The 25,178-nt window shown below is 49.1% G+C and overlaps 1 protein-coding gene across 5 annotated transcripts in view; it reads right to left on the bottom strand.

Annotated features, from left to right (window-relative positions):
* Positions 1–18,533, bottom strand: part of plekha6 (pleckstrin homology domain containing, family A member 6) — a 104,677-nt gene extending 86,144 nt beyond the window's left edge. For 3 of the 5 annotated variants that reach the window (XM_064306239.1, XM_064306236.1, XM_064306238.1), the window contains exon 1: positions 7,353–7,670. The gene's annotated coding sequence lies outside the window, so the exon portion shown is untranslated. Of the gene's footprint in view, positions 1–7,352; positions 7,671–18,282 lie in introns of those variants that run through there. The other 2 variants (XM_064306240.1, XM_064306237.1) reach the window with 1 other exon arrangement.
* Positions 18,534–25,178: the final 6,645 nt, after the last annotated feature.

The following is a 25,178-nucleotide window of genomic DNA, read 5'->3' on the forward strand; positions in this document are numbered from 1 at the left end:
ATTTGACTGATTGATTGATTGTGTGTGTGTGTGTGTGTGTGTGTGTGTGCATGCGTGTCCGTGTCCATGTGCGTGTGTGTGTGTGTGTGTGTCAGTCTGGGGGCCCATTGGCAGGGGTGCAGGGCCCTGGTCAGGCTCTGCTCCGATGGGTCCCACTCCATTATTAGCCTGAGGGGCCAACAAAGTCCCGCTACGCCTTTGCTGGCTCAGGCTTCGGTTCAGTTGATCAACTGCAAGTAAGCCAATGGTTCCAACCCATAATGCACTGCTTTCCTGCCCTTCCTCTCATATGTAGTGACTACCTAAATCCTGTGGTTCCCAATGTGGGGGGGAGGGGGACGGGGGTCAGTGAGTTGAAGTAAAAGGGCACAGTGTGGGATGTGTGTGTGTTTTGGGGAGGGGTGAGGGGGGTGGGAGGGTGACTAAAAAAAGTTTGGGAAACATATCCCCAAGGATCTACACTGTGCAGGCATACCATTTGGTTCCCAATATCATGGGATGTTACTCAGAGCAAGGAGTGCGCACACCCCAACAAGCCCCAAATATGGTCCCGCGAAGAGAACGCGGCTTTTCGTTGATTTGCTTCCACAGACACGGTCCCGGGGAACCACCAGGCAACACGATGCGAGGAACGCACAACGACGGCAGCAGCAGCAGCTTTTCCTCCCTGATTAAAAAGAACTGCACACGCAAGCCCGCGCGTCGAGCAAAGCACGCAAAACGCCCGTCCTACTTTTCACCCGCTTCCAGGCCCGCCATCCGCCGCAAAAAACTCAGGAAGCCGGAAAAAAGCCCTCGCTAAGCTCTCCTCAAACTTTAAGCGCTTATTAAAATGCCGGCTAAGTCTGAAGCTGTGATGCTGAGGGGGGAGGGAGGAGGAGGAGGGGGCGGTTGGTTTAAGGAAATAAAGAGGAAAGATTAAAACGTCAGTCTTTGAACAGTAACGACGTCGCTTTTCTTCCCCCCCCCCCTCCCCCCTCCCCGGGTCTTTCCGTTTTCACTCAAGCGGCACTAAGGCTGTCCTTCTGCAGCGTTCTCTGTCGGGGGAAAGCGAAAGGCCAGATATCACCGCAGGACAGCGGCCATGTTAGTGAGTCAGAGGGTCCCTGACACAGAAACAGGAGGGAAAAGCACCCAGCACCCGGCCAGAGTGATCCAGACTGACTGCCTGCACCCTGCTTTTATTCTGCTTCTCATGGCCTGACCGGGCTGCACAGCTACGCAGCAGCATCCGATACATTAAGACACTGCACACAGAAACATCGGCATATGTGTGTATGTGTGTGTGTGTGTGTGTGTATGTATGTGTGTGTATGTGTGTATGTGTGTGTGTGTATGAGTGTGTGTGCATGTGTGTGTGCGTGAGTGTGTGTGTGTGTGCATGTGTGTGTGCGTGAGTGTGCGTGTGTGTGTGTTTAAGATGTAAGATATACTTTATTGAACCCTTGTGGGGTAATTTGTCCTCTGCGTTTGACTCATCCTAGTTATACAGGAGCAGTGGGCAGCCACAGTGCAGTGCCTGGGGCCCAGCTCCAGTTCTGAGGCCAGTGACTAGGTCAAGGGCAGTGGCAGGAGTGTACCTAACCTGACATGCATGCCTTTCCTATGTATTACCAAAACAACAAGAACAGAAACCACACAAATAGGGGAGATATGGCCAAAGATGTATTATTAACCATAGCCATATGGCAATTGCTATTAATTTATGTTTGGTAATAAAGTGAGCATCCCTAAATTTATTGAAAAAACACACTCAACAATATGTGCTTTGGTTATAATTGTTGAGTATGCTTTAAAATAAATTTAGCAATATGCAGTTCTCTGATTTATTTACCTTAAGAGAGAGGCAATAATTTACACATTTAAAATAAACATTGTATGTGTGCCACTTATATTTAAAAATGCATATCAGTGTCACTTCATGGGCCAGTATGAGCAACCTGAGACCGTCAAAGTGCTGAAAGTGATTGTGATTTCTCGCTAGTGGATGATGTCACAGGCAGCACAGAACAGCCTGTCCTGAATCCCAAATGGGGAAATCTCCCTTATCAGAGACCTGAATGCACAGCCTGCCCTGCTCCACATTACAGGCATTCAGCAGAAGCCCTTATCTGGAGCAACTCACACACCGTTTCTACATAGAGGCCACGTGCTGGATACACACAGCTGGATACACTGCAGCCTGATGCAACTCAGGTTAAGAACAGGTTTCCAAGTGCACCTCCAAATTATGAAACGCAGCAGACCTGGGTCAAAGACGTATTTGTTTTGGATTCAAATACTTTTCTGGGCTCTATTGATCTTGCCTGGTGTAACTGAACCTGCCAATATGACCAGAAAGTGGGTTTTTTCCCCCTTTTTTGAGAGTATTTCATTTTTTTACAGAGAACTGTCACAAATAGGCTTTATAGAGTAAGAAAAAATTTAAATTGGTCAAAAACCAAGCCGGAACCCCCAAAAAGTAATCACGTGTGGTAAAAACTCCCCAGTGGGAATAAAAACACTCAAGTCATGGTGAGAAAAAAAAAACTCCCCAAAGGGAAGAAATCTCAGGAGGAACCCAACTATGGAAGGGGAGCCCATCCTCCCCTGGCCAGCCCGGAGTGAAGCAGAGGTGGAATGGACGTAACATAAATGTAATAAGGGACCTATGACACAACACAACACAAAGGCACTCATTCTCCAGGCTACGAGGCTCCCTTAGACAAACACATATAGGTAAACATCCTAAACCACAGGCCAAACCCCACAGGCAGGCCGTCTCCATACCCGCGGCAAATTTCAGTCATCTTAACGCACCGTGGAAGTCTGTGTAAAACGCGTTTGCCTGCATCACAACACCACTCCTCAGCACCATCACCACCACCATCACCACACACAAGAACACGCGTTTGCCTGCATCACAACACCACTCCTCAACACCAGCACCATCACCATCACCACACACAAGAACACGCGTTTGTCTGCATCACAACACCACTCCTCAGCACCATCACCATCACCACACACAAGAACACGCGTTTGTCTGCATCACAACACCACTCCTCAGCACCAGCACCATCACCACACACAAGAACACGCGTTTGTCTGCATCACAACACCACTCCTCAGCACCATCACCACACACAAGAACACGCGTTTGCCTGAATCACAACACCACTCTGCAGCACCAGCACCATCACCACACACAAGAACATGCGTTTGCCTGCATGACAACACCATCACCACACACAAGAACATGCGTTTGCCTGCATGACAACACCATCACCACACACAAGAACACGCGTTTGCCTGTAACACAACACCACTCCTCAGCACCATCACCATCACCACACACAAGAACACGCGTTTGCCTGCATCACAACACCACTCTGCAGCACCAGCACCAGCACCATCACCACACACAAGAACATGCATTTGCCTGCATCACAACACCACTCCTCAGCACCATCACCATCGCCACACACAATGACACGCGTTTGCCTGCATCACAACACCACTCCTCAGCACCATCACCACACACAATGACACACGTTTGCCTGCAAGATCCAGCATTTTAAGCCCCGTAATAAAACCACACGCAAAGCCCCTTTAGCATATTTATACCCGTGTAAGGCAAATGCCGACCGGCTAATCTGGGATCGTTGCCAGCTGTTATAATGGAGGCCTATGTTATGTCATCATACCCTGGTTTATGCATAAACACATAATGCACGCATTGCATTATGTACAATTACACTACTATTTTCACCGTTGCAGCCTTCATCTGAAACAACCGACAAAGCTTTAACACATGGCTCAATTATAGAACTGGAAGTTTTATTGAATCGACTAATGCAGAGACCCATCATAGATTTGAACCTGCAACCTCCTGTTTCACTGTCGCCCTCTCGAAAACTGCTGTGAAGTACACAAATCCCACCAGGTAAAGGTATTTCGCAGGGTTCAGCCATCAAAACAGCTTTTTACTACTTATTTACTAAATCTTGCAATGCAATCTAATCTTGAAAATTATTTCCCAGTTTAAATCGTTATCTTGATTAAAATTAAATAAAGCCAGAGATAGAGCAGGCCCCATAAAATGACCTTGCCTTCGAACAAAACCTTCCACTTGCAGCTCAGAAGACTATTTAAGATTTATCAGCTGGCGCTTTAATTAAATTGAATTTTCTAAAGACCCAATTCACTAACGCGGATCAATGAAGGCCTTAAATTCTGACAGGAATCCCGATGTCCCTTCGCAAAAAGTTATGTCCCTTCCAGCTGCCGTTTCCTGGGAGAGCAAACACAACCCACGGAACGACTGCTCTTTCACTCCAAACTGCATTGACACGCACACACCAGGCCATTTCACGGAACCTCTCATCCTTACATGACTTACGCTAATATAGCGCTGCACAACAACAGCGGTATCAGTCGCGGTGTTACATTACACACAGCCGCTACACCGCTATGTTTCTCATCACGCTAACGGCAGACTCGGCGATGATCACAGCGTTTACGAACCGTCCGCGCGCGGCTGGGTCTCGAACAGCCCGTCGTTCTCCCGGCAGCCACAGTAGAGGTGAGCGTAGGCAGAGAAAGGGAGGAGAGGGAAGATGGAGGATCCACAGAGGAGGGGTAAAAAGGGGAGAGGCGAGGTCAAAGCGTTTCTTTAGCGCGGTATGTGGCCCGCCGCGTGGCGAGGGGCGAGGCCAGCGTTCCAACAAAGATGGGGGGGGGGACTTGACAAAAGGGGGACAGGAGAAGGCCATTGTCAAAATGGTAGCCCCCCCCAGGGAGGGCAGGTGTCTCCCAGATAGGACATTCTGTTGGCTGAGTGTAATCTATCCCAGGGTGGCCCAGGGAGTGGCGCCATCTGGCCCAAGCCAAACCCAGAGTGGAGACAGTCATCGGAAGCGAGATGCTGCACTCCTTCCTGCCCGCCCCCCCCAACAAAAGAGTTCCAGCTGGCTCTTAAAGACTTCCCAATTCAATGTTCAGCATATCCATAGATTAAGAAGCGGTATATTTATAACCACAAGAAGTAATGTGTCACTGTTCATGAGCATTCACAAGCTCCTGCTCTAACCAAAACACAAGGTCAAACAACACAAAGATAGAACGTTCAGTGCAAAGCAGGCAGAGTTCAATATCTTGGTCACTAATACAGTATCTTTGGCGAGGGGGGGGCCAGGACGAAGTTTCAGAACCAAAAGCCACCGTTAATCTAACTTCAACTTTCTGCCCTGCAATGCATTCTGGGTCCTCCCTTACACAACCGGGCAGTTTCATGCAGCGTCAGCTTCTGTTGTAATAGATAACTGGATTTAGTGAGCCCAGCTCTGCGAGTGAACACCATAAAACCATTTTAAAAAGCGGTGATTTAGGGGGCTTCTAGAAAAGTGACTGCCCTACAAATAACATTTATGAGTCCTGCCGCAGAAATAATTTCACTCGTTGCCAATTAGTAATTCGGGGGAGCAACACTTTGTGAATTTGACTGCTGCAAAATTGATACATTTCCTTGCCACCGTTATGCGAGGCCAGGGTCCACTGGAAAGCATATTTGCGACATGCCTTTGTAAAATGCACTGCACAGATAAAATAGATTTGAGTCAATATTCTCCGCCATTATGACTACAAATTATAGACCCACCCCCACCCCATAGTTAATAGTTGTTCACCAACCAGAGCAATACTAGGATAGTATAATTTTTCGGTTGGTTGAATATAGAAGTTCTGTTTGTTCGGTCAGTTGTTCTCCCCACAGACGCAAGCTTTACTATCAGCAGGCTATTGTTTCCTTCGGCTTTCAGCATCAAAACGGCCGTTTGCAGGACAAGGTTAACCCTCCTGTTCTGTTCATTTTTTAGGTGTTCCGGTGATATAACATACAGGGGGGTTTGCAAATACATGAAATTAACCATTTTCATTTAGAATGTTGATTACACTAATTAAGGCCAGTAGAAGAAGTTTCATACTGAAAAAATAATTTTAAGTATTTTTCCTAGATTTTCAAACTTTAAAAAGGGTCAATTTGACCCGCAACATAACAGGAGGGTTAAAGTTACAAACTCACAAAGCCACATTTGACGGTCAGAGCAGGCTTCGGCACACAGCCCTGTGGGTTTTGTAAACTGAACACACTGCACACACTGAGCACGAATGTGACAGAGGGACTATTATAGCCAAGGGCCTTGTCCATTCAAAAATCACGCGTCAATGCGTGGCAAGACATTAAATCCCGAATATCTTTTATTTCAGTCAGTGAAAAGTATATTCTCTTGAGACCCAGGAGAAAATTTTTTTTTTTTTTTAATTTTCACACAATACAAGATGACAAAAAACATGTTGCAGTGAAAATATTTTCAAAAAAATTACTTTATTTTTGTTGAATGTCTGTTGTAGTGCGTGTTCCAACACAGTACAATATACGGATCTGTAAGGCCACACTAAGGCCAGGGCCTATGGTCCCCTACAGGGGACAAAAATGAATTGCCGGGTCATAGGCTACAGTATTTAATCAAATAACACAAACATACACACATTTATCTATAACTACGCCGCAGCTATATTTACGTATGTGCATGAAATTGCACAGAGTACAGTGCTAATAATCTTCTAATAGACTCATCTGTACAATAAACTTCTAATAGACTCATCTGTAAAAGCTAAATACCTTTTCTTGTTGGATTTTATATTTTAACATATATTTTGCACCTGGAGAACGCTTTGGTAGCAGTCAAGCACGAAGCCTCGCCAAGATTTATTTTACAGGTATGCATGATGTCAGAAGTCACACCTGCAACAATTATACGCAGAACGAACACACAAGCACGCAGCAAACTGAGAGAGTGTGTCGACATTAAAATAACCAAATACCACGAAAGGCAACACCTTAACGGAGAGTGCCAATGATTCCCCAAAAAAACTATTTTAAATCTTTATTCGGTGCTTTAATGCTGCAGTTCAGACTGCCATCTGCCATTTTACAACAAAACGTACGTCCTTAGAAAGTAATCCTGCCACAAGAAAATCCTAATCTCTGAAAACAACAACAAGGAACCCAAGCACAATATTCGCAGTACTTCTTCAGACTCCATATAGCCATAAAAAAAGATTGGCTGTCTTAGTCGTGAGACAATAACAGGACCTCCTGCTAGTCTGTAAGAATACCTTCGAGGGATTATAAATCAGTCCTGCCACTGACGGGTCAGGTGTGCTGCCCCCCTCCAGCACATCACCAGCATCAGACAAACCCCCCCCCCCCCTCCTCCGTCCTTACCCCCCATCCCCCTTCCCCACGCACCCCCAGACACAAATGCTGTGAGTCTTGTGCGTGTTCCGTCCTGCTGGGTGTCTGAGCTCACCTGATCAGCAGCAGCAGCAGCACCCTTGTAATCCCAAATCAATGCTTACACTCCAGCAGCAGCCAGACGGGTTTTCCTTGCCCCTCTTCTAAAGACACTGGGGGGGGGGGTGAACTATACTACACACACTACAGCACACCTCCCAGCACGGGACCTGTGCTCACTTTGGGCTCACCTAACCCCTCTCGCTGCACCCTCAGCACAACCACTCCTCCGTCCGACTCTTCCGTTCGCTCGCACCTCGTGTCTTTGTTTTCTTCCGTTCCCTCCCCCTCTCCTTTATTCTCCGCTCGCTCGGAGTCTGCTCCAGTACTTTCTTCTCTTTCCCCCCCTCCCTCCTCCCTCCTTCCCCCTCCCCCCTCCCTCCTCCTCCTCCTCCTCCCCTGCTCTTTCCTCTCTCACGTGTCTCTTTCACAGGCGTGTTTGCGTTTCTGTTAATCTGTCATTTTCTCTCTCTCTCTCTCTCTCAGCGAGCCCCTTTCTGCGTGGACGTTTTCTACGCCTCCGTTCAGGGGGTCAGGCTGAGAAATGGCGGCCCCGGCGATGGCGGCCCTGGCGGTGGCGGTGCCGCGCGGGTCACGTTCGCCGCCGGGCGGGGGGGAGAGAGAACGGCGCAGACGGAGACGGGGCCCGAGGAGGCCGGCGCTCAGGAAAAGGGAACCGCACACAAAAGCCACGCGCGCCGATTTTCCGCACTCCGCCGCCACAATGCCCCACGAGCGCAACGAGGGGAAACAAAGCAGGCGCTGCCGCGGCCGTCAGAATTTAAATCTGTAAACAGGCCAACAGAGCGGTTTCCATGTCAACCTTATTTCGGACCAGTAAAAAAATTTTTTTTTTTTTTAAATACAGGCTTTTTCCAAATCTCTTGCTTGATTAGACTAATTTCACTGCCTCACATTAAAACTGAGATTGTATGATGCAGTCCACCCATGCATAGCAAAGGGTACATATTCTCTGTTTCATTAAGAAATCTATGTGTGTAATCTGTATAACCACCGAGACTCAATCAACCCCCCACAACTTTACAATCGGAGCGAGACAACTAATTACAAGCCCCCTCCCACCCCCCACCCCCCCTCCCCACACACCCTACGTCTACCCCTACCATACAGATGAAAGCGTGATGAATTAAACCTCTCAGAGCTACAACAATGACGTATTCTGCACTTTTCAAATGTTAAAATTTTTTCAGTTTTTCAGTTTAAAAATAACACCTACGCGGTGACCAAGAAGACGACAGAGCACACGTCATATCAAACAAGTCATTCTGGTCCTGCATGTTTTCAGTTCTCCCCCCCCCCTTTCCCCTGCACAACTCACTGGGTAAAACGATTAACAATAAGGCTTCAGTGAACACTCTCCAGTGACGAGACCTATTTTGGTCTCTCTGAAACCTTTTCTTGTCCTCTTAATCTCCCATTCTGTCGGTCCCATGGCTCGACTTGTGTCCCCGTAGATCACCAGGGATTAGGATTAGTCTGTATAAAAAGACGGGGGGGGGGGGGTAGGGGGGGGGGGGGGGCGGTGGAAGCAGAGGTCTGCGCTTGCTAAGTGTCCTTGTCTTATTCAGCACATGCAGTCACTTACTTAACAGCGCAGTTAACTTAGCTGTTCCATTATCCTGTTCCATTATCCCGATCCATTATCTTCCCACACACCAACTCTCTCTGTCCACCTCAAAATGCCACTCGTTTTACAATGCTCCCTTTTAATAATGGTTTTTACGTAAATGCTTGAAAATATGGGTGAGTAATGTCCAGATCAGATGCTGCTCTTGAAAGGCTCAGCGTGCTGAAATATTCATATGAGACAAGCACATTTTCATACCCAAGGAAGAATGATCTTTAACTTTTCTAATATAAACAGAGGATGTCCTGTGACAAAGTTTTAGGGAAAATTAAAGGGCCACGTTATCAAAAAGATTACATTTAGAGAATTAATTTGCTTTATGGTCATATTAATAACGGTGAATAATATGGTATTAGTAAGTCTCTCAGCTCAAGCAGGTCTTGATGTTGTGCTGATGTAGGCGGCAGTTAAATGAGAGAATGCCACTGTTGACAGCTCACACACTTGAACAACTTTTGCACAGAAAAACAGTGCAGAACAACAATATTAAAATCAGGACACTGCCGGACAATTCATAACCAAAAAAAGGCAATGGGGGTTTGCCAAAAATGTGGCACCAGGCAACATGCCACATGAAATCTTTACTTAATCAACAGAATAATCTGGCTTTAGAATCTCCAGCTAGGTCAGTGGTCAACTCGCAAGAGATCGGATTCATTACATTACATTTAGCAGATGCTCTTATCCAGAGCAACTTACACAACTTTTTATTGCATCCATTTATACTGAAGCAATGCGGGTTAAGTACCCTGCTCAAGAGTACAAGCAGTGTCTGACCTGGGAATTGAATCGAACCTGTGACCCTCAGGTCACAAGAACAACTCCTTACCCATTATACTGCACTGCTGCCCAATTCCAAACGGCTGCTCTCGGTGCATTGATTTGGAGAGTCTCCAAACCACCCAGAAACAGGGAAGGGGGGTTCACAGGGGGCAGCTCGGACCCCCCCGCCGGGATTCTGTCGCTAATCCCTGATGGTACGGTGCTGTGATATGGACCCGTTAGCCCCCACTAGCCCCCGTTAGCCCCCCTTAGTCCCCGCTAGCCCCCATTAGCCCCCATTAGCCCCCACTGGCCCCCATTAGCCCCCATTAGCCCCCACTGGCCCCCACTGCCCCCATTAGCCCCCACTAGCCCCCGTTAGCCCCCACTAGCCCCTGTTAGCCCCCACTAGCCCCTGTTAGCCCCCGTTAGCCCCCGTTAGCCCCTCCCCGCTAGCCCCCGCGTTAGCCCCAGCCGTTAGCCCCACTAGCCTAGCCCCTAGCCCCACTAGCCCCCACGTTAGCCCCCACTAGCCCCACTAGCCCCCACTAGCCCCCGTTAGCCCCCGTTAGCCCCTAGCCCCCACTAGCCCCTGTTAGCCCTCCACAGAGCACATGGAGAATCCCTACGCCAGGTCTGTCATTGCAGAGGAGGCGTATGGAGCAAAACGGGCCCACAGAGTTACAGCGGCGTCTCGTTTGAATTCGGGAACTCGGATGAAGCGAGGCGTTTCAGCATCCTTGCGCTATTCCCTCCGAAATTAAAGAGCCGCTCATCATCCCTGACCTCCAGGGAGGCTGACGCACGAGGAGCCACAACGCTCAGATGAGCAATACGACACACATCCGACCGATCAAACCTGCCTGTCCAAACACATTGTCTCTGACGGGGGACTCACAGCACAGCACAGCAGTCATTTTTAAGCTGCGCTGTTTTATTATGGAGTTCCCAGGCTGATGTTTTATTGAGGACGACCGTGTGACCCGCTGTAAATCGATGAAGCAGCAGTATTATTTTTCAACCGGGAAATCAGCTCAGAACGCACAGGGCCTCCATCCGCACTGGGATTGGACAGAAGACCCCACGGCGAGCCCGGGACTGAGCTCTGAGCACTGTGCCACGTGCCGGCCTGCTTACCGTGCAAGAGTCCCTGAGTCACCAGGGTTTTATCCACAACTGACATGCAACTACATATTATACACAGCTGAGTGCGTACATCTGGCACAGCCCAGGAGCACGCACACACACATGCTTACACACACACAAACATGCACAGACACACACACACACGCACAAAAACACACACGCACATGCTTACACACAAACAAACATGCACACACACACACACACACACACACGCACAGAGACATACACACACGCACACATGCTTACACACACAAACATGCATGTATACACATACACACACATACGGAGCCACACACACGCACACATGCTTACACACGCACAAACATGCACAGACACACACACACGCACAAGGACACACACGCACATGCTTACACACAAACAAACATGCACACACACACACACACACACACACACACACACACACGCACAGAGACATACACACACGCACACATGCTTACACACACACAAACATGCATATACACACACACACACACACACACACACACACACACGCACACATGCTTACACACACACAAACATGCATATACACACCCACACACACACACACACGCGCACACACACTTAAACTCACATAAACACATACACACGCACAGAGCCACACACACACACACACACGCATTGTACATACAGACACACACACATACACACAAATGCACACAGACACGCATACATGCATGCACGCAGTCTGAAGCAGGGAGGACTGGAGAGGAATGCTATTTTTCTTCATGATCAACATGGCTTCTCTGGTTTTTGGCACAGTTATGGCACATTTAACCTCACTCTCTAAAGGGCCATTTCCCCACCCAGAAAATGATAGATGGCAGCTGAACAGCAGAGTCTGAGTACAACTGCAACCATCTGGCTCACCAAACCCGTTTCACTCAAAGATAGCTCAGGGAGGGCGCACGAAACAGAAATAGCCTGGCACAGCCATCTAAACCAGCCGTGGCGCAACAACCAGGATGGCGCAGCAAGTTCTGATCCACAACCTGAAGGACGAAAGGCTCTTACCCTACCTGTGTTATCACTTCCCCTACCTGTCTGGTCATTTCCCTTACCTGTCTGGTCCCTTCCCCCAGTCATAAGGCCGATGTACTGCCCCCGTAGTGGTGGCAACAACACCCCAAAGGGCTCAGGACAGCCGAATCACTCAGACTGAAGACCCGCTTCTTTAAGACTCCATCTTGTTTACCCTCCCATCCGCACCACATAGCACTCCACCTCCTTTGGTACTGTTTAAAGATATTTATTTTTTATGGTTCTGGTTTATACTGCTTTAGGTTTTATGGCCTGTTATGGACGTAGTCTCTATGTGTTGAGAATCTTTGTGCTTTGGATGGATGTGTTGGATGATGGATGGATGATGGATGTGTCGTTACTCGCCGAACAGGTAAAGTCGTTAGCCAGGTGTGGCTCTATTGTCCTCGTTAATCGGGTGAAGGCGCTTTTGTGCCTCTCCCATAACCGTGAGGATAAAGAGCGGCGTGGGCGTGATGTCACCAGAGCTGAAGGACAGAGACGCGACGGCTTCACGGACGCGGTCCTCGCCATCGGCAGCCCCGAGGCCAGCGGGGCGGGGAGGGAGCGGGCGGCGGCGGCGCCAACGGCTCGTTCCAAACAGGAAACGGAATCGGCCACGGTTCCGCCGCCATATCCCAGAATCCTCCACACGGCCGCGCACGCGGAACGCGCGTCTATTAAAAGGAGAGGGGCGAGTTTGAAAGCAGCAGCTGTGACAGACCGTCACCGATGGGGGGGGCGGGACGGTGACAAAAAAACCCCACTCCCATTAATTAGCCCCGCGGGAGGATGGGGCGGGGGGGACGGGGGGGTGTGTGTGATGGGAGAGGCGGGGTGGTGGGGGGAGTAGGAGTTTTGAGAATCTATGGCGCCATGTGTCTCCAGCCTCATTAAACCATGGTGGGGGGGGGGGGGCGTGGGGGGGGGGGGGGGGGGGGGGAGAACGTTAGCGGCGCAGCTAGCACGCTAATTGCATTTGCAGTTTACCGCGCTCCTCGTGAATTAAGGCAAAGTCAAGGCCGGCTATGATCGGATTACCCGCGTTCCTAGATCACCTGCTAACGTTTCGTTATAAAAGCAGTGGTGCTGAATGGTTTGTGGGGGTGGGGGGGGTGATTATTGGGGAGGGGGGTACGGCTATGACTAACTCCGCTAAAAGGTGTGGAGACGGGCAGATTAGGCAACACCTGCCCTTTCTGGGGCACATTTAAACTGCACAGGCCACAGTGCTGTGGGCACTTACTGCACACGCCTGCGCAAAATGCCTGCGTGAGTCACTCTCCGTTCTCAGGTATACTTACAGCAAAGGTTGGCTGGCTCACAAATGGTTGGTGTTTTTAATAATCATGTTTTTCCATAAGTCCCTGCACTAGTGCGACAGATAATCTGACTTGTACCCTCCTGTACCTTCCTGTATCCCCCAGTCACCCCCCCCCCTCCCAAAGTGGAAATCTTTCCCAGAAGAGGGGAGCAAAGGGGGGTGGGACCCAACTCCACATTAATGCCCATGGTCTTGGAATGGGTTGTTCAGGTGTCCACATACTTTTGGCCACACAGTGTATATACACTACGGGTTGGAGCCGGCCACGGTGGCTAGCAGACGTTAGCAACTCTGCAGTCTTTTACCAGGGGCACCTCAAAGCAAAGGAGGACAACGTTTGATAACTAAGACACGGGACGAGCTGCATCCTTTAGAAATCAGTTTCACCAAACTAAACTTCACTTCAATTATTTCACTTAATTAAAGTGTGGACGCAACTGCCCTGGGACAACAATGATAACAATTTTCCAATCCTGTTATGAGACTGAATCAGAGAGTGTGTGGTGCCCTGCTACTCACAGTCTGATAGCAGAGAGAGAGAAACATAAATCACTGACTTTTACACGGACTGCTAAAAAAAAAATAGGCTTTCAGCTCTGTGGCCGGTTTACTCCCATAAAGAGCTCAGCACCAGGATGTAATAAAGCCATTTGCCCTGGCCACTCTACACCACAGCAGCTCAGCGAGCGATCTCCCACTGTTTTGTATTTTTTTATTTTTTTATTTTTTTAGCACTTTGCTTTATTTATTAATGAGGCGGTCAGAGAGCATTTTGCATTCGGCCACGCCGGCGGCAGCAACGTGCTCACCACCGCTTGGGAAAAACAAAACAAGAGGGCCAGACGTTTCTCTTTTACTGAAGCCCAGCTTCAGAGATATAATCATTTTACTGAAGCCCAGCTTCAGAGATATAATAATTTTACTGAAGCCCAGCTTCAGAGATATAATAATTTTACTGAAGCCGAATTTAAGAAATATTTTCATTTTTCTGAAGTCCAATTTCAGAGATGTTTTCATTTTACTAAAGCCCATCTTCAGAGATATTTAAATTTTACTGAAGTCCAATTTCAGAGATATTTTCATTTCCCTGAAGCTCATCCTTAGGAGTTTCCGGAAGGCACAGAGCAACAGTTCTCCTATTTTTAATTGACCATGGCTTTCACGCTCAATTTCTCTCACCGTCATCTGAGCGTATTTCATCCCTCCGCTTTCTCTCCTCGCTTGTTCTTTTTCAGGGGTTCAGGCCTGGATTTCTGCCCAATTCTCTGTCTGTTTCTCTATAAAGCATCTTTGTGACAGTGCAATTCAAATAAAACTGATTCATTCACTTCCATTTGATTTGATTCATTAGAGTAAGTGGGACACTCCCCCCCCCCCCCACTCCCCCCGGTGCTCAGTGCAGACAGAAGCAAGGGAATGAGCGGGGCGGGGGGTGGGGGGGGTTGGGTGGAGGGGGGGATGGGGGCAAGGGGAGAAGCAGGTGTGACAGGTGAGGCCAGGGCCATGGAGACGTGAGAAAGTGAGATTCCCGGCAGGGGGGGGGGGGGGGAGGCGAGACGCGGTCCCTGGCGGGTGCTGGGGTAGGGGGGGGGGGGTGCGTGGGGGGTCATGCTGTCTGATGAACAGATGAGAACACGGTGGAAGGGGGGAGGGGGGGGGTTAACTCTCCCCAGCGAGGCCTCCTAAACCTGGCATCCCTCTCTCGCACAACACCTGCCCCGTCCCAGACCAGCAGAGATTACAGCAGGGATCAGCTTGGGGGTGGGGGGGGGGGGGGGCGTGCTGGGACACAGCCTGGCTCCTGCTTCCTGGAAGAACACTGTGATTGAAGAAAGCGATCCCCTGCCTTTATCTATCTATCTCTCTCTGCCTCTCTCTCTCCCACTCTCTCTCCATCTCTCCCTCTCTCTCTCGGTCTTCCTCACCTTCTCTTTCTCCCTTTCCCCCTCTCCCTCTCTCTCTCTCTCTCTCCTTCCATCCCGCCCCTCCCCTGCTGTGTCACCACCTTCCCTTTCTCCTTCCCTCTCTTTGTCCTCTTTCTCATACTACCCCCCACCCCCCCCCACCCCCCCGCGGAGTCTGTTGCTTAATGGGTTGCCGTGGAAACCTGGCGGCGGGCACCCGCGGCGACGGGGGACAGCTTTTTTCCGCCAAGGTGAAGGCTGAGCATATTAACCCTTTAAGCGCCCCAGCGCTTTCATGACGCCGCCGCCGCCGCCGCCACTTCGGGTGCGTTAGCCCAGAGTCCCGTCAACATCCAATTACATTCTGTGCTCATTATCCACACTGCTCCTCATTGGCTCTCAGAGCAGCCCTTGGGAATGGAGCGTGCTGAAAAATGAGCGCGGCCTTTTAATGCTTTTAACTGCGCTCCCGCCACTCGAGAGAAAGCTGCGTAATAAAAGGCTGCTGCAAATGTACCGAGCCGAGCCTGTGCTACTGAGATACACCTAGCGCCTCGCTAAAGACTGATTTACTGACTTCCTACTCCAAGCTAATGCCCAGCTGGATTATGTTTGTTGTCTCATGTATAAATAATGCTGATTGATTCTTTAATTTTTTTATATTTTTGACTGGATGGCGGTGAAAGGTCTGACCGATTCCAGCCTGGAAACAGGCGTGGGAGGCAGGCAGGCAGGTGAAGGGAGAGAGAGAGAGCCTCTCTCCACTTCACTTCACCGGCGCAAACAGCAGGGCGGAAACAAACAAGCAATTTAGCAGGGAGCACGTGCAGAGAGACCGCTCCCCTGTACTTTAACCCTTTGAAGGGCTGGTTTTTTGGAATTAAAAAAATTCTAAGTCGGTATTCTAGAACTCTGTTGCTTTCAATTATTAGTAGTGATTGTGACATCACCATTAGAATGTTCAGTTACGAACATTCCAATCACACGTTTGTGACCTCACACCGTACGGGGTCGATAAAACTGCAAGCGTTTCACGCGTTCTCATGTAGCGTGTGATGGCAGGACTAGTTTAGGGGGCAGTTTCTCCTCAATGTTTTTGGTTTGAACCGGCCGTAGTGGGACAACAGGGGCTACACCCTTAGCCTCTGCGCAACACAACTGGCCCGCAGAACTTTGGCTGTGTGAAACGGGGGCAGAATGCGCTCGGTGCGAACACGTGCCTCGCATCAGGGCTTCGGCTGAGCGAGCGCGCGGTGATGTCAGAAGCGCTGTCACCGGACGGGCCGGCAGGAACAGTTAAACGGTTGCCGTGGAAGCGACGTGCCCAGGTTGCCGTGCAGCAGGGCTAGTTGCTCGTCTCCACGGAGAAGTACGACGCTGGGCTCGGCTGTGCTCTCGGACGGGGGGGGGCGTCTGACGTGTCCCGCCCCGTGCCCCTAAAACGCCCCGCCTTTCCCCCTTTCCCCTGCCCTCCTCTGCCGTCGCCGTGGGGACGGGAGAGACCACTGGCACGGGACACGAGCGTACCAAGCTAACCGCTGCTTTACTTTCACAGCACATCCCCTTCTGCCTGCCTGCCTGCCTCTCTCTCCATGTCTCTCCCTCTCTCTCTCTCAGTCTTTCTCTCTCCATCTCCCTTTCATTTTTAAAACTGGATAACTGTCCTGGGTGCTGCAGCACAAAGTCCTACTCCCCCCCCCCCCCGAGTCTGTGGCTGGTGCGTAACGTCATGCCAGACATGGTCCCCGAAATGCATCCACGTCAGAGAATACACTCCGTCCAATAGGAAAAGGGAGCTGACAACTCCCATTTCTCCACTCAGCCAATCAGAGCGAAGGGAGAGTGTGTGCGGAGAGGGGCAATGCAAACAGACAGCTGCCCAGCATGGGGTGCCAGTGACAGACAAGCGTGGCACTGAAACAGATGCGATTTGCACTGGAACTGAGCTGTAGTCTGTAGTACCAGCTCATTCAGTGCTGTCAGCACCCGACACAGAGAGAGAGAGAGAGAGACAGAGAGAGAGGGGGAGAGAGAGAGAGAAAGAGAGAGGGCGAGGGAGAGAGAGAAAGAGAGAGGGAGGGAGGGAGAGAGAGAGAGAGAAAGAGAGAGGGAGTGAGAGGGAGAGAGAGAGAGAGAGAGAGAGAGAGAGGGAGGGTGAGAGAGGACTGAGAGAGGGTGAGAGAGAGAGAGAGGGAGAGGGAGAGAGAGAGAGCCATGTGCCGTTTTTCATGAAGGCAGAACGAATCCCTCATTCCATCTTATACACGCGAAATGCTGGATACCGCAGAGCAGCCAACTTGGACTCACGGACACGCAAAAAAACTGCAGATGCAACAGGTCCATGGCAGGCGGTTACTGGCCCGCCTCACGCACATCAGCTACGCTACGCTTCACGCCGGCTCTTCCTGAGTTCCTCTTCGCCGGGAGGACAGACTGACCGAGGGGACATCCACACCAGGAGCGTAACGCTGCGCAGGACGTCTGCTGAAGTGCCAACGGGCCGCTCGTCTCTTAAATCAGAGCCCCCCAGCCCGCCCCAGCCCGGCCAGGCTCACCCGCCACACTCACACAGACGGGGCACTGAGGGAGCCGGGTGGTTGGGGGGGGGGGGGGTGGCACAGCCGACCGGGGTGGGGGGGACTGTACACCTGGACAGACCCCGGTAGTAGAGCCCGTTTGCAGACAGCAACAACATTGCCCCCAGCCCCCCCCCCCCCCCCCCAATGCAACACCAACAACACAGATGCATGAACCACGAACCTCAGTGTCTGTGCACACACACACACACACACGCACTCATATGCATGCACGCACATACGCACACACACATACACACACACACACACACAACGTAAGCTCCACTTCCAGCTTGTACTATCAGACACGTGCTAATATTGTTGAGGGATTCACATACAACCCACACTCTCTCTCTCTCACAAACACACACACACACACGCACACAAAAATAAATGAAATAAATAACGATAAAACACACAAGCGTTGCGGTTCTGTGCAGACTTGCCTCCACACAGGCGAGGCGGCGTGCACATTTCACCGTGTCGGGGGGACAGCCTGCTGCCGTTCCCCCCGCCCCAAACACTCCCACCCCAGACACGGTACTTACCAGCCACCTGCTGTGGGTCCCTCCAGTATCCGCCTCGCACGCTAAAAAGATCCCTTTCTCTGAGAGCTGCAGCCCGGGCGGAGAGAGGGAGAGACGGAGAGAGAGAGAGGGATAGAGAGAGAGAGAGAGAGAGAGAGAAAGGCTCATCAGCAGTCTTCTCCACCCTTCAGAAAGACAGGAGCACAATAGCCTGGGCAGCAAGAGAGAGAGAGCAGAGACTGACCAGCCCAGCCTCGGATGCTACACAATAACAAGCATCCTTTACTAGAGCGAGGGATGGATAAGGGAGGGAGGGAGGGAGGGAGGAGGAGAAGGGGGAGGGGGATACACAGCCTTCTGGAGCATGCCCGCTGAAGATCACGGCGCATTTGCATGTCACATGACACGCCGGAGCTGTCAGTCGCTCGTTAGGGGAGGTGGTGACGGTGGCGGCGGCGGCGTTGGCGAGAATCGCGGTGCTCTTTAACCCCGTCAGCGCCTGTGTCACGGCCGCTGTCCCTTTCATAAAAACGGAGACGGGTACTCTCACGCTGTCCCGCCCCCCGAGGGCACCCAGCCAGCCAATGGGAGACCTGCTTCCTTTTCTCAGCGCAGGGTGGGCTGGATTAACCCTTTTAAAGCGTAAGACAGGAGTGTTTAATCTTATCCGAAAAGAGGTGGTGAGGGAGCAGGTTTTTGTTTTAGATCAGCACTAAGACTGTGATTAGTTAAATTGTTGAATCAGGTGCCTCAGTCCTGGGCTAAAACAAAAAACCTGCACCCTTTTCGGATATGATTGGACAACACCTGGTGCAAGATCACATATATGCAGTCAGAATGTTCTACTCTGAACATTCTTATGTAGATGTGACAATGACTGCTGGCGACAGAAGGCACTGGAGTTCCAGAACACTGACTCAGAATTCTGAAGAAAAAAAAGGAAGCTCTTCAAAGGGTTAAAACCACTTCTCATCCGAGATGCGCTCCGGCGGCCGTGGGGAGGGAGGGAGATGCCGCGGCGCGACGGAATTTAACGGGCGATAATCTGCGCGAGGAAGGTCGTAAAGCGCGCCTCGTTAAAGCCGCGATGCTGCACAGGAAGTCGCTCTGCGGTCCGCAGCTCCAGCGCGTGCGTGGGGCCCGCCGAGACGGGCCGTTTTAATGCCTTAAAGCCTCGCTGGACCCCGCTTCAGTCGCCTCAGAGAAACCGCGGGGGGGGGGGGGGAGATGAGAGATGGGACACGCCTCGGCGGTCTGGGGGAGGGGACAGGAGGCGGAGGGGGGGCAGGTGATTTTAATCTGGCGGCCCCCCGCCCGCCCCGGCACCCGGTTCTGCGCTGAGACCCCAGCCTTTGCTGAAGCAGCCAGGAAGCCGGGCTGCAGCTGGATCTAATCCAGGCCTAATTGGTTCCATGCAGACCTCAGACCAGGCGACGCCCCTTCTGCAGAATCTGGGGGGAGGGCGATGTTTCGGGAGGGGGGGGGGGCGTTAGGGTTACTGGGGTACTGTGTGTGCACACAGAGTCAGACTCCTGCTGTACAAATGTGAAGGACTCAGCTGTGTATTCTGTGGCCAAAGCTTACCTGCTGAAAAGCCTTTCACACAGTTCCCTGCTGTGCTCATGAAGAAATGTATTATAAATTTCCATGCAAATGGGTCAATGGGCAGTGTCACCTAACCCTAACCGCCCCCCCCTTAAAACATGTGACCCACAGGGATTTAAATCTGCATCATAGTCAATACCTAATACGATCCCCATAGACACTGTATTAGTACAATCATCTGAGTAATCATACATTTAGTGGATAACTGTGACTCTCATAAACGCAGCTCCTTTTACTAACACATGGAGAGGTAAACATGGACGAAACGTCAAATGAAAAACTCGAGCACACCAGCGTCCAATCTGGTGCACCGCACACCAACGGATTCAGCATATGCAGTGCAGTCTGGAGTTTATCTACACACGCACATGAAACAGCAGATTTACATTTACAGAAACAATTTTTTAAATTACATTTTTTAACAAACAAAAAAAAAATTCTTTATTTTTAAAAAAATCAGCTACGGTTTCGTCATACGGAGACTAGTGACAGGCGGAATCCTCTGTCGTCAGGGCTCAAGAGAGCTTTGAGCAGCAGACAGACTCTAGGGCTGAGTGTAAACATTCCCCCAGAAAAACTGGATAACCCCAAATTACACACATTTCACAGTGTAGCTAATGGCAGGCCAATCCCCCTCAGTAGAGCAGCCTGGGTGGAACTCAGACAGACAGGTGATGCAGAGAGACAGGGCAATAAGGAGCTGTACAGGTCAACTGAGAGCAGTGCAGAGAGACAGAGCAATAAGAAGCTGTACAGGTCAGCTGAGAGCAGTGCAGAGAGACTGAGCAATCAGAAGCTGTACAGGTCATCTGAGAACAGTGCAGAGAGACACAGCAATAAGGAGCTGTGCAGGTCAGCTGAGAGCAGTGCAGAGAGACAGAGCAATAAGGAGCTGTACAGGTCAGCTGAGAGCAGTGCAGAGAGACAGAGCAATCAGAAGCTGTACAGGTCAGCTGAGAACAGTTTTACAGGTCAGCTAAGAGCAGGTCAGAGGCCAAGAGCAACCAAGATCTTCAAACACATCGCTGGTATAGGAGCTGCTATGCCTGATGCTTGCAAGGGGGAAAAAAAGCTGTCAGGTAAACTGAAGCAGTCCGAGACGGCAAAGGAGTGTAATCAGCTGAGGCTGCAAGAGACAGTCCGTGGGAGGGACGGAGTGCAAGAGCAGTGCGGAACGACGAGCAAAAGGACTCGGTCACTCGAGAGCAGGTCGAGACAGAGCAATAGGAGTGCACAGGCGAAGGGACAGGCAGAGAAGCATCAAAGCGCATCGAGAGCACAAAAACACCACAGACTCAAAACCTGCCGAGCGCTGCTATCGGGCTTGCAAGGGGAACCTGACCAGTCGAGATTTCCCAAAGCGGACAGGACAAGAGTGCGAAGACTTTGAGGAAGGTATTTACAAATGCGTCATCACGGAAAGGAAGTGCACATGCGCTTAAGGAAGCCAGGAAACAAGGCTCGATCCAGCAATCATTAACCCACCCCTGCAGCCATGGGGCAACCTGGAGCATTTGGACAGTACTCTATGGAGCCTATAGAAAGATTTAAAGGCAGTAGGTTGGATTTGGAAGATGGACATCCGTCACCAAAAACCCCCTGGCATGGGGAAAGAGATTGGCCAGTTACTATGTGCAAACATGCAATTAAGATGCATCCGAAATACCTGCTGCGTGTTTAGGAAGAAGAAGGCAAACAAGGCATTGTTTGTTTGCTGAACAGGTTACCCTACAGGGTTGGAGTCCTGATCTATGTGGTCACTTCTAGCACTACAATCTTTACTTCACTCTAGTGTGTTTTTCTGGACCTCTGCACCTTGAACTGATGCACTTGTTGTACGTCGCTCTGGATAAGAGTGTCTGCTAAATGCCTGTAATGTAATGTAAAGAAATCAGAAGGACTGAACAGTTCAAAAGACGAACACCAAACAGGAGGCACCACACGCACGCAGCACAGCCAAACAAACAGACAAAGTGCCAAAGCATTCGGGGAGAAGTTGCAGAGAAACTGACAGCATTTCACAACCCCGCTGCACTCTGAAGGAAAAATCGCGTTTCTTTCAAACAGCACAGAAATTCCTCAAGGCTGTTCTGTTCGGCTTTTTGAACCCAATCAAGTCTGCACGCTTGACTTTTGACAAAACTCCGAAAATAAAAAGTATTTTACAGAAAGTGAGACTATAACCATCCATTCACAACCAACTCCATCGATGCAGGATGGACAGTTTACAGCATGCACGAAGCAAACAAGGACACATAATACTGTTTCAGAACTGGCCATGATTAAATTCATTCAAGTTCAAACCGTATATTTTAATTTAATTTCATCAGTTCCAATTAATTTTTCAATTTTTTCTAGTACACTAGCCCTGCTGCACACCTTTATATTCTGAATGGCTTTGTATGCATCAATTTGTTTTGTGCAAGTGATAAAACTGCACTTTTTAATGTGTGTGGGCTACTTGCCATAGAAAAGAAGAAAAGAAAAAAACAATATAACACAGCCTAACAAGCTCCTGCCAAATGTCTGTGGTTTCAATAACCACACTGAACGCAGCATATGACAGTGTGGGAACACTGTTGGCAATAACCATTAAGTGATAAAAGACTTAACGTGCATGACAGGGGAGGTGTGATGTGGCAACCGTGACATGTGATCACATGAGGCTCTGCCGCCCCCGTGCGGACGGAAGACTGAAATGCAGGCGAGAAAACTGCAGAGGGGAAAAATGGTGACTAATTAGCAAACAAAATATTATCGTTAATTTAGTTCCATACGGTATTGTTATTTTTCACATATTTTTAGGACATCTTATCTTCTACACAAGAGTGTTATCTTAGAAATAGTATTTAATTATATGACATTGTACCATAATATAGTGGAATTTTGATAATTACAATTATTCACTATCCTGAATAATGCATTTCCTTATTACTAAGCACATTTTGAAAAACTCATCGGCAAACCTTAAAATCATACGGCTGTCCCTTTTTTTATTAGGCTACTGAAGTAAGACGTGCTTTATTTTATATATTATATTTTAAAGGGAGCTTTTTATTGTTAAGTTTTCTCTTTAAAATTTCCTTAATTAGTTTATTGTGTCGTCATCTGGCTGAAACACCATTACGAGACACACAGAGAAGTTTCCATATTTGCTTTGTAAAACAGCCTAAATACATTTTTTAAAACCTTTTAACGGTGGTTTTCATCCCGCAATCGACTCCAAAATGACCTGGAAAATAACAGCATTTAGGAAGACCGTCGAGGGCAATGTTTGCATCTTTTTGTGAGAGCACAGCTCCCTCCTTCGTCTAGCGGTAAAACCTATCACGCCGTTGTGTAACCCCAACCGCCAGGGAGGAAACTTAATCTAAACTCCATTCAAGGGCAAATTATACGAATGACTTTGCGATGCACATCGTTATCAGCCAGCAGCCGCAAAACAATATTACTAACGCAGGGACAGCTTTTGAATGCAATTTCCCCCCTTTATCTTAATATCCCAGCATGGGGTTATACAAGAGCTCTGAGACAATTACACAGCTGGATCTACCCATCAACGGAGGAGAAATCAGACACCGGAGTCTGCATACTGTCTGGGTCACATTCATATACTGTGTTGTAATTTCTGTGTATTACAGGCGTAGCAGTCTTTGTATTCAGACGGCTCGGAGAGGGTCACGTTGTTCACGCTTCGTAAATCCTCTTCCACTTACTTAGCTAGCTTCTCCATTCATTAACAAACCCAGAATTTGCAGACAAAACTACAGACAGCAAAACAGTAATCAGGTTCATTCAACCAAGACTCTGCAGTACAAAAAGAAAGAAAAAAAACACTCGCAGGGTTTGGACTGTACGACAGATAAACATTGTCCTCTAGTGGCTTATTCTTGTAACGACTAGGTACAGGCATCGTCAACGTTTCCAGTCTCTCTGGCGGAAACTGTCGGCAACTCGTAAATTCACACCAACGAGAATTAACAAAAGGCCCGCAGTCACCGATGCGTTCAGGTAAAGTGGTCTTATAAAGCTTACTGTGTTACACTAAACATTACAACTGCGCCTATTTCCGTTGGCACAACACCATGACTCACGCCTGAATTTAAACACAAGTCAATCAACAAAAAAATGGAATGGAAAAAATGAATAAACAAATCCTTCTATTGACATATTGTAAGCTACTGGTAAAGCTATTGGTATTGCTCCACAAGATATAAACCGCCAAAATGTAGTGCAAGTAAGCTGATTGTGCATCATTTAAAATAATTTCCCAGCAATCATGAGTTATAGTTATGGCAGTTCTACACAATATTCCACCAACTGTTTTGATCTCCAGGGTCTAGCAGTACAAGAACTTATTTGCATGTTGCCTGACCTTCAGAGTCTGCTAAATGACAAATGGAATATAAGATACCAATTTAAAAATGAAATCATCACCACAAAGGAATGATGACTTTACTGTCATTTAATTACTGTCGGTAATTAAAAGTCTGGTAGGATACAGCATTGTCTATTCCCTGAAGGTCAAATATGGAGCACAGGAAGTGTAAAAGTTTCAATTTCCTTTAAAACCTGAAAAAGGCTCCATCTTCACAGATAGCCTCTGTGGGACCAAAGCTTCCCTTAATATAGGCCTACTCTCCTCCCGTCTGACTTTTTAAATGGATTCTGTGCTTCACCGAAATTCTCCTCCATTCAGAGCTGACGATCGTTTGAGAGCACGTGGACGTGCACGTGGACCTTTCTCCGAGGACCGCCACAGCTCCGTGTCCTACTTCCTGTCGCTGAAAAGCACTCAGGAAATCCGTTCTGTCTGTGGCAGCCGGTCCCCACCACTGCCAAGGCTTCAGAATTTACGCCATTATCTTACAGCACAGAGCAGTCAACTGCGTTCAGACACGAGCTGCAGGAAAAATTCTCCTACTGGGGAGAGGGGGGGGGGGGAGAAAGCAATCATTGTGAATCAGTTAGATAGAACCAAATTCGACAGGCCAATTTCATTAAACTTGCAAAAAAAAAAGAAAAGAAAGCAAATCAAAATCCCACAAATCGAGAGCACTTGGCACTGAAAACTGCCCCGTTCCTCAAATGACCTTGAAAGCAGACCCAGGGACATAACTGAAAATGAGTTAAATAGCGCCCTCTAGGGGATTGCAAGAGGTAAAAAAAGAAAGGGGAAAAACTAGCACTGGTTGTCTTGGATTTAATCATTCAAAACACTAAACCATTACAATTTGTTGGGTGGATACTAATGGTGATGCCAGACAATATAATACTCATTTAAGTCCTCAGCACTAATGTTTATGTGGTGA

The sequence above is a fragment of the Anguilla rostrata genome, chromosome 13 (genome assembly GCF_018555375.3).
Source record: "Anguilla rostrata isolate EN2019 chromosome 13, ASM1855537v3, whole genome shotgun sequence".
In the NCBI taxonomy this organism is placed as follows: domain Eukaryota; kingdom Metazoa; phylum Chordata; class Actinopteri; order Anguilliformes; family Anguillidae; genus Anguilla; species Anguilla rostrata.